The following is a 10,861-nucleotide window of genomic DNA, read 5'->3' as shown; positions in this document are numbered from 1 at the left end:
TGACTCAGGGGAGAAGTCCTTCCTGCGCTCAATTAGACTTTTGGAAGTTCCAAATCCATTTTTCAAGTGTGGAAGAAGATTCATAGGTTTATCTCTACTCCCCAATTCATGGCATGTTGGGATTTCCTTTGAAATGGCCCCATTGAGCTGTCTGCAGTTTTAAGCCCCACCAAAAATCAGGGGATGATGGGACTGCCTTGAGTCTGGGCATGCATATCCCTGGATAAGCTGTCATGGTGGCAAGTTTGAGGTTTTTAACATGCAAATTGACGGAGCTATCGAAAGGGGTGTGAATGGGATGCCCGATTTTCATAAATTCACCAAAAATCAGGGGATGATGGGACTGCCTTGAGACTTGGCGTGCATGTGTATCTCTGGATAAGCTGTCATGGTGGCAAGTTTGAGGTTTTTAACGTGCAAATTGATGGAGCTATCAAAAGGGGTGTGAATTAGGGTTATGGGTGGTGCGTTAGAGGTTAGAGCCCCGCCAAAAATCAGGGGATGATGGGACTGCCTTGAGTTTTGGCGTGCATATCCCTGGATAAGCTGTCATGGTGGCGAGTTTGAGGTTTTTAACATGCAAATTGACGGAGCTATCGAAAGGGGTGTGAATGGGGTGCCCGATTTTCATAAATTCCCCAAAAATCAGGGGATGATGGGACTGCCTTGAGACTTGGCGTGCGTGTGTATCCCTGGATAAGCTGTCATGGTGGCTAGTTTGAGGTTTTTAACGAGCACATTAACGGAGCTATCGAAAGGGGTGTGAATGGGGTGTTGGATTTTCATAAATTCCCCCAAAATCAGGGGATGATGGGATTGCCTTGAGACTTGGCGTGCGTGTGTATACCTCCATGAGGTGTCATTGTGCCAAACTTGAGGTTTCTAACTTTAACAGAAAAAAAGTTGTATACTTTTTTAGCTTAATGCAAGCCTACGGGGGGGGGGAAATGGAGCTCCGATCCGTATCTGGAGCTCCGCAGCGGAGCGGAGCGGACATGGGCGGAGCGGGGGCGGGGCGAAGTGGCCTGATCTGCAAATCGTGGATCTGGAAGAGAAGCGGAGCGGGGGGTCCATGCACACCCCTACATAAAAGTGCTCCCCCCAACCACGGGATCTTATTCATGTTTCCAAAATCTCATTGCTTCCTCTGGAGGTATTCTCCCTCTCCCCTTTAATAATACAAATTCTAGAAACTGTTTCCATATTCCCTCAAAGTCATTCATTTGTATCATTCCTCTTCTAACTTTTATATTACATGTTAATCTATCATTAATAGCGATATCCCATATTTCTTTATACCAATCTTCTATATGATAATCCCCTTGACCCTTCCAGTTTCTAGATATCATTAATCTTGCTGCTGTTAACAAATTCATTATAGGGCTTCTCCCCAGTGTGAATTCCCTGATGCCGCTTAAGGTGTGTGCTCTGAGCAAAGGTTTTCCCACACTCAAAGCATTTATAGGGCTTCTCCCCAGTGTGTATACTTTGATGCTGCTTAAGGGTTGTGCTGCGAGCAAAGCTCTTTCCACACTCTAAGCATTTATAGGGCTTCTCTCCATTGTGTATACTTTGATGGTTCTTAAGGGTTCTGCGGTGAGCAAAGCTCTTCCCGCATTCTAAGCATTTATAGGGCTTCTCCCCAGTGTGAATTCCCTGATGCTGCTTAAGGTTTGTGCTCTGAGCAAAGCTCTTCCCGCATTCTAAGCATTTACACGGCTTCTCCCCAGTGTGAATTCTTTGATGGTTCTTAAGGGTTCTGCGGTGAGCAAAGCTCTTTCCGCATTCTAAGCATTTATAGGGCTTCTCCCCAGTGTGAATTCTTTGATGCCCATTAAAGCTTGAGCTGTGAGCAAAGCTCTTCCCGCACTCTAAGCATTTGTATGGCTTCTCCGCAGTGTGAATTCTTTGATGCCGCTTAAGGTGTTGGCACCAAGCAAAGCTCTTCCCACACTCAAAGCATTTATAGGGCTTCTCCCCAGTGTGAATTCTTTGATGTACCTTAAGGTTTAGTCTACGAGCAAAGCTCTTTCCACAGTCTAAGCACTTATAGGGCTTCTCCCCAGTGTGAATTCTTTGATGACACTTAAGTCTTGTGCTCCGAGCATAGCTCACTCCACACTCTAAACATTTATAGGGCTTCTCCCCAGTGTGTATACTTTGATGGTTCTTAAGGGTTATGCGGTGAGCAAAGCTCTTTCCGCACTCTAAGCATTTATAGGGCTTCTCCCCAGTGTGAATTCCTTGATGCTGCTTAAGTTGTGTGCTCCGAGCAAAGGTCTTCCCGCACTCTAAACATTTATAGGGCCTCTCCCCAGTGTGTATTCTCTGATGCTGCTTAAGGCTTGAGCTGAGAGCAAAGCTCTCTCCACACTCTAAGCATTTAAAGGACTTCTCCCCAGTGTGAATCCTTTGATGTCGCTTAAAGCTTGAGCTTTGAGCAAAGCTCTTCCCGCACTCTAAGCATTTACATGGCTTCTCCGCAGTGTGAATTCTTTGATGCTGCTTAAGGACTGTGCACCAAGCAAAGCTCTTCCCGCACTCAAAGCATTTATAGGGCTTCTCCCCAGTGTGAATTCTTTGATGTAGCTTAAGGTTTAGTCTACAAGTAAAGTTCTTTCCACACTCTAAGCATTTATAGGGCTTCTTCCCAGTGTGAATTCTTTGATGTAGCTTAAGGTTTAGTCTACAAGTAAAGTTCTTTCCACACTCTAAGCATTTATAGGGCTTCTTCCCATTGTGAACTCCTTGATGCTGCTTAAGGTTTAGTCTACGAGTAAAGTTCTTTCCACACTCTAAGCATTTATAGGGCTTCTCCCCAGTGTGAATTCCTTGATGCTGCTTAAGGTGTGTGCTCTGAGTAAAGGTCTTCCCGCATTCTAAGCATTTATAGGGCTTCTCCCCAGTGTGAATTCTTTGATGCTGCTTAAGGTGTGTGCTCTGAGTAAAGGTCTTCCCGCACTCTAAACATTTATAGGGCTTCTCCCCAGTGTGAATTCTTTTATGCACATTAAGTTGTGAGTTGAAAGTGAATTGTTTTTGACACACTAAGCATTGAAACCTTTGATATTTGTGAGAATGAATCTTCTGAGTTTTACTCTGTTTCTTCCTTTTACGAATGTTCTTTTTACTTGGTGCTTCTAGTATTGGAGTTTCACAGACATCTAATCCTTCAAAAGAAATGGATTTGTTTTCCTTCTTCTCTTCAGTTTCAGTTTTCCTTCTGTGGTGTAGGCCATTTTTCTTACTTCCCCTGTGATCACCTGCAAGTATAAACACAGAAATTGTCTTGAAATCTTGGAACAAAACAAACGGTTGCTGATTTGATTCACAGGATAAAAAATAATAATCGTTGGTGAGGCAAATCCTTCTAAAGATATTCAATATCCCAATGATCAATAGAACTGAGAACTAGACTGCCATACAATGCTTTCATTTTTATGGAATAACTCATATAAAGTAATTGAGAGAAAGACAGGTTGCTTACCTGTAACTATAGTTCTTTGAGTGGTCATCTGTGCAGTCACACATATGGGCTCTGCGCCTGCGTGGGGCCGGCTTCGGAAATTTCACTAGCTGAAAATCTTTTGGGGCGGGAACCCCTCCCCCACCATCCACTGGGTTCCCACCCTATCTCCTCAGTTCCTGAAACCGCCTAAACAGTCTCACTGAGGTGAACCACCAGGTAATCAAAATGACACCATAGTGGGGACGGTGGGAGGGTTGTGTGACTGCACAGATGACCACTCGAAGAACTACATCATCATTATTATTATTATTATTTATTTATTTATTTATTTATTTATATAGCACCATCAATGTACATGGTGCTGTACAGTTACTGTACAAGCTCTACAGTTACAGGTAAGCAACCTGTCTTTCTTCTTCATGGTCTCTGTGCATCACACATATGGGCGAATAACAAGCTGACTTACCGGAGGTGGGTGGTGTCAGGTGATCGATGAACTCAAAGTATTGCCAATAAAACGGCACGCCCAAAAGCACAGTCTTTACATGCTCTGATGTCCAGGCAGTAGTGACTGGCGAAGGTCAGAGGTGTCGACCAGGTAGCCGCTTTGCAGAGGTCTGGTAAGGCGACTCCTCTTTCAAAAGCCATAGAATTGGCCACTCCTCTCGTAGAGTGGGACCGTACTCTACCCTCCAACGGGAGGCCGGCAAGTTCATAGGCTAATTTAATAGTCTGAACAACCCAAGCAGATATTCTCTGCAGAGATGCCTAAAGTCCCTTTTGTTTTCCCCCGTAACAAACAAAAAGTCTTTGGGATCTCCAGAGGGTAGCAGTTCTGGACTGGTAAAAGGCGAGAGCCCGTCTAACGTCCAGCATATGTAGAGCAGACTCAATAGGAATTGTCGGCGAACGGAAAAAACTTGGCAGTGTGATTTCTTGTCCAAGATGAAACGAGGAGACAACCTTCGGGAGAAAGGCTGGGTCTGGTCTGAGGACCACCTTGTCAGCATGGAAGTCCGTATAAGGTGGGTCTATACGGAGCGCTGCCAGTTCTGATGTACATCTGGCAGACATGATGGCAACAAGGAATGACACTTTAAAAGTTAGTAACCGAAAGTCTGTTGTTGCTAGCGGCTCGAAAGGCTTGGCAGACAATGCTTTAAGTACTACGGAAAGGCTCCATTGGGGCACAAATGAGCGAATTGGTGGGATGGTATTCTTCATACCCTTCATAAATCGTTTTACGAATGGGTGTGTGAAGACTGAACAGCCCTGAATCCACTGATGCGAAGCAGAGATTGCTGCCAGGTAAACTCTAAGTGATGAGAACTTGAGTCCCTTTTTGAATAAAGAAAAAAGGAAGGCAAGAACGGTTGCAATTGGTGCTGAAAAGGGGTTTTCATCCCTGTTGAGAGCAAAGGAAGAGAACACCTCCCAATTATTGGCATATGATTTCCTAGTCGCTGGTTTCCTAGCTGCTAGGATGATGTTCCACACATCAGTGGGCAAGGCTTGGCTGTCTAACGACGCCTTATCCTCCATGCCGTTAAGTTCAGTGATCTGACATCTGGGTGGAAAATGAGTCCCTTCCCCTTGAAAATCAGGTTGTGACATTGGGGTAGTTTAATGTACTCCGCTGAGGACAGTTTGAGAAGCAGTGTGAACCACGGCTGTCTTGGCCACCAGGGCGCTATTAGTATTGCATTGGAATTGTCCCTGCGTAGTTTGAGTATGACCCTGGAAAGGAGGTATTGGTGGGAACAGGTACATCAGTTGCTCCGACCAAGTCCTCTCGAAGGCGTTCCCAAGGGATGCTTGTCCGTGACCTGCCCAAGTGCAGAAGCGGCTGCAGATGGCATTCTCTGGTCTATTGAAGGCTGTCCCCATGCAAAAAAATGTTGTAAACCGCCCAGAGAGCTTCGGCTGTGGGGCGGTATATAAATGTAATTAAATAAATAAATAAATAAATAAATAGAAGATCATGGTGAGTACAGACTCTGTCATTTGCCACTCGTGCGTGTCCACGAAAGTGCGGCTGAGCTTGTCCGCCAATATACTGTCCTGGCCTGCGATATGAATGGCCGATAAGGCCATGTCATGGGCAATTGCCCAGTGCCAAATGTCTAAGGTTAGGGAGATCAGATCCATCGACCGTGTTCCGCTTTGCTTGTTTATGTGCCAAACAGATGCCACGTTGTCTGTATGGATCTGAATCACATGCCCTGACAAAGTCTGTTGGAAGGCATGTAACGCTTTCAGAATGGCCATTAATTCCAGAACGTTTATGTGTCTCTGCCTGTCTGCATGACTCCAGCGTTCCTGGATGGTAAGGTCTCCACAGTGGGCTCCCCAGCCTGATAATGATGCATCTGTCATCAGATGCTTGGATGAAAGCGGAGGTCTGAAGTCCAGTCCCTTCATGATGTTGGACATATCCGTTCACCATAGGAGGGTATCCTTCACAGTCGTAGGAAGCGACAATTTCACTCGAAGAGCGTCCATTGTATTGTCGTACTCCCGTAGAAGCCACAATTGCAGAGGCCTCATGTGGAGGCGTGCCCACGGTACGACATTCACCGTAGCTGCCATGAATCCCAGTAGCCTTTGGACCTGGAAGGCAGATATAGTCTTCGAGTGGTAAAGCTTGAGTGTAAGTGTTAATGTAGTGGCTCTTTCCTCTGGAAGGAAAGCCTTGGAGCGGGTTGAGTCCAGAACTGCTCCAAGGAATTTTATTTTTGGGTCGGTTGGAAGGTTGATTTTTCTTTGTTGATACAAAGGCCTAATTTGTTTAGGAGACTGATGGTGAGGTGAGTATTGTGAGTGGCTTCCTGTTTTGTATTTGCCACTATCAGCCAATCGTCTAAGTAAGGGTAAATCTCTACCCCTCGAGTTCTCAGAAAGGCGCACACTGGTGCCATGCACTTTGTGAAAACTCGGGGCGCAGTAGGAAGACCAAAAGGGAGCACTTTGAACTGAAAAATGTCTTCCCCTACGATGAAACGGAGAAAGTGACGGTGGTCGCTGTGGATCGAGACGTGAAAGTATGCATCTTTGAGGTCGATCGCTGTAAACCAATCCCCTTGGGAGAGGAATGGCAAGATGGTCGCTAAGGAATTCATCCAGAATTTTCTGGGTTTTATGAACTCGTTTAGATCTCTGAGGTCCAAAATAGGTCTTAATCCCCCATCCCGTTTCGGAACCGTAAAGTAGCGGGAGTAGAACCCGCATCCTAGGGCGCGTGTTGGTAATCGCTCTATGGCGCCCTTCTTTAGCAGAGACTTGGTCTCTTGTCGCAGAGCGTCTGTAGGTGGTGAGAAGCTTGCGGTTCCGAGCGGAGGAAGGGATGCAAACTCTATTTTGTAGCCCCGAGAAATGATGTTTAGGACCCACACATCGGTGGTAATGGTGGTCCATGTGGTGTAAAAGGGGGCAAGAATTTCTCCAAATTTTGGTGTGGTCAGGATTATGGGACAGTCAAAGACGCCGTCTCTGATTTCCATCCGGTTTGCCCTTGTTTTGTTTGAAGCGACCAGAGAATTATTGCCTCTTGTATTGCCCTTGGGGCTGATACAGCGGGGTACGGTCATGTAGTTGTTGTTGCCTGGGCAGGAACTGTTGTTGGGTCCTAGGCCAGCGTCTTGGATGGAATGGTCTCTGCGGCTGCTGTTGTTGTCCTATTCCCATTTTCTTGGCTGTATTCCTAGCCTTTTGAATGTTTTCCATTGACTCATCGGTGGAGCAATAGAATAGGCCTTCGCCGTCGAAAGGCAGGTCCTCCATGCGGGTGCGTGCCTCTTGTGACAATCCCGGTGACCTTAACCATGCATGCCTTCGTAGGGCAATGGGGGCAACCATAGCCTTTGAGGCACAGTCGGTGGCATGACATGCAGTATTAAGCTCTTGCCAAGAAAGTCTCATTGCCTCAGTATAAAAGACATTGGCTAGCTCCCTCTTGTCATCAGGGAGATAGCCAGACAGGGATGCCATTTTTTCCCACAGGAAAAGCTGGTATTTTGCCATTGTGGCTTGGTAATTATGCACCCTCAAAGATAGTGCCGTAGATGAGTAGATTCTTCTACCCAGGCCGTCCAATCTTCGCCCTTCCTTATCCATGGGAGCATTGTGTCTCCTCTGTGATCATCCTTGGGAGGCTTCCACGATGATTGAATTTGGTTTTGGATGTGTAAAGAGGAAGGGAGCTGTTTTCTCTTGTATCTTATATATGTTGTCTAATCTCCTTGACGTTGGTGGCATAGAGGAGGATAGCTTCCAGGATTGCTGGGCTGTACGTAGCAGCACAGGTAGGCATGGAATGGCTGCTGGGGTTGATGACTCACAGTATACATCGTCATAGACTGGATCATTTAGTTTTTCTATTGGTTGGGACATTTCAATTCCCAAAGACCTTGCCATCCTCTGTACCTGGTCAGCAAAGTGTGCCAAGTCTTCCAAGGGAGACACCACGTCTGAGGTAACCACCAGATCATCCGGTGAAGGGATGGATGGTACTGGTGATGCCTCTTGTGAGGAGTCCGATTTGTAGTCCTCCTCTGATGGGGCATCCAGTCTGTTTTCCATCACCCTTGATGTCGATAATGGTTGCAATGCCCGGGACGGTACCGAGGTGATCGGTACTGTAGTTTGCGTTGGTTGCAATGCGCGCCTCGGTATCGATGGTTGAGGCGGTGGTGGCATAGACGTGACATCCTCCGGAGGCGGGGGATGGGAGATCGTTTCCGAGGGAGCCTGGCGGAAATGCGGGTAAGGGGCGTGTCGCTCCTGAGTGTAATGGTAGTAATAATCTTGGTGCCTTCTGTGTCTCCAGTCCTCGTAGTAATATGGAGGATATTGGGGGGTTTGCCAATCAGCGTAATAGTCACGCATTCTAGGCGGAGACTGAGGTCATTCGCCATAAACAGAGTATTGACGACTTGAATGAGTTGAAGTCAGTGAGTGATCACGGACGTTCCCGTAGGGAGACATAGGTCAGTACCGATGACCTTTGGTACCGACTGACGGTTGTGGTTGCTGCGGTACTTGTCGGTACCGATGTCCGTCGGTGTCAATTGACGGGTGTGGCTCCTCTCGTTATCGAGGGGAAAAAGGACCCCGATCTGCCAAGGTATTGTCCAGGGACGAACCTCTAATTTTGCTTTCCGAAATTGATGCTCTTACACTTGGATCCTCCACCGGTATCGTGATGATCCGGAAGGGGGATGGTACCGGAGATTCAACAACCTGCTCTGACTGAGCCGGGGGGTTCAGTACTGGCAGTGAGGATGGTGTCGCCCGTCTCGGTATCGAGAATGGTCTCGGTAGCGAAAGCCTCGGTATCAAATTTATTGGTTGCGGAGGAAACTCTTGCAAGGAAAGCCTCAAGATCAGGCTCCTATGTACCGTAGGTTGCTTCGGTATCGAAGTACTCAGTACCGGACTCTTTGGTACCGACGAAGGTTTCGACAACTTTTTCTTCCCATTTTTAGTTTTGAGTTTGCTCTTTTTCCTTTGGGGTTCTTCTGCCCCAGAATGCTCTCTCGCTCTCTTAGATATTTTCTTTGCCACTTTTAAAGACGTGGAATGAGAGGAGGATGGGGGAACTGTTAAGGCTTCACTCCGCACAGGAGGAGGTTGGGACATAGACTCCATTCTGGTAGGAGATTTAGAGTGTCGAGACGGTCTCGGTTTCTCTACTGCCTCCAAAGCCTTTTCCCAGAGGATCGGCCGAAGGCGGTCTGAATGGTTTTTTCTCACTTGCCTCGAGAATTTTAAGCAAAAAACACAACATTCGACAACGTGTGTTTCCCCCAAGCAGAGCAAACAAAGAGAGTGTCCATCCGCTTGCGAAAACTTCTGCCCGCAACCGGAGCACTTTTTAAAAAGGCCTTGATGTGCCATAGGCACCAACACTTACTAACTAACAACAACAACATATATATATATATATATATATATATCTAAATAGAAAAGATTAGAAAACTGGAGAGAAAGAGAAAGTAGGAAAAATAACAGATTTTTCAGCTGAGGTAAAACGATACCCAGTAAAAGTCTCCAACAAGCTGTTGACCCACAGGCGGTTGAAGAGAACTGAGGAGATAGGGCGGGAACCCCTGAGCATGCTCAGTGGACAGTGGGGGAGGGGTTCCCGCCCAAAAAGATTTTCAGCTAGTGAAGTTTCTGAAGCTGGCCCCACACAGGCGTGGAGCCCATATGTGTGATGCACAGAGACCATGAAGAAGAATAAATGAACAACATAAAATACTGTAAAAACAAAGTACACTTAAAATCTGCCATTTTCTCCTAGCTGATCATTTAATTGGGAACTGGAAAGTGAGAATTCAAGCATAATGGTTATTTTCAATGTCTACTTATATCTTAAAATGAAAAGCAAGCTGTCCAGAGCTGTCTTCTGAAAAGGCTTAACTCTCCTCTCCTCCATGGAGACCATTAAGATAATATCTGTAACATCTTCAATATTATGCAGATGCAATTATAGCAGCAAAGTAAGATTGGTTGGCAGCCATCTCTGCCACAGAGCAAGTCCATCAATGGGCTTTTCTCAATGTTTTGTCAGGTCTTTGGAGTCAATGACATTTGTATTCTGCACTGACACAAAGAAAGAAGAGCTGAAATGCCGCCTTCCAGGATCTGGCAAGAAGGCAGAGAGGGAGCCTTACCCAGAGGAATCCCATTCCTTACCCAGAGAGGCCAGGATCCCACGATTCTCCTCCATGACTTCTTTGTGCAGAGTCCTCTGGCCTGGATCCAGCAGAGCCCACTCTTCCTCCGAGAAATGCACGGCCACCTCCTCAAAGGTCACCAGACCCTGAAAGAAGAAGAAGAAATGATGTTCTCTTATTTATTTTATTTTATTTATTTTATTACATTTATATACCGCCCCATAGCCGAAGCTCTCTGGGCGGTTTACAAAAGTTAAAAACAGTGAACATTAAAAACAAATATACAAAAATTTAAAAGCATAAAAACAGCAATATCATTTAAAACAATGAAAATAAGTCAGAGAATATTTATGAAAAATGCAAACAGTCAGCCCCTGCGAATCGTTCCACCCCAGAGGGGCGCCCCATATCATTTTTGTCATGATCTGAGACTGATTAACCACATTTTGATCCCCTCTTTTCCCCAATCCCGCCACTATTCTGTCTTCGATTCCTCCTGATGTGTCATGGTTTCTCAGCTGTTGACCTGCCCAATGCTTTCTTTGGCATCCCTGTAATGCATTATGTAATGCTACATAATGCATCTCTTTAAGCATTATGTAGCAATCCATGAAGACAAGGATGGTGAGGTCCTCTTTCTGAATGCCAAAGCATTGTGAGTGACATTGAAGGCCTTCCCAGCAGCCATCTTGGAGAAGAGCAAAGGCTAAAGGGG

At 46.1% G+C, this 10,861-nt stretch overlaps 1 pseudogene; it reads right to left on the bottom strand.

Annotated features, from left to right (window-relative positions):
• Positions 1 to 1,003: 1,003 nt before the first annotated feature.
• On the bottom strand, positions 1,004 to 10,240 carry LOC134396339 (zinc finger protein 883-like; annotated as a pseudogene).
• Positions 10,241 to 10,861: the final 621 nt, after the last annotated feature.

This window comes from Elgaria multicarinata, chromosome 3 (genome assembly GCF_023053635.1).
Source record: "Elgaria multicarinata webbii isolate HBS135686 ecotype San Diego chromosome 3, rElgMul1.1.pri, whole genome shotgun sequence".
NCBI lineage: Eukaryota > Metazoa > Chordata > Lepidosauria > Squamata > Anguidae > Elgaria > Elgaria multicarinata.
The sequence above is the reverse complement of the archived record's forward strand: the minus strand, read 5'-3'. Positions and strand labels throughout refer to the sequence as shown.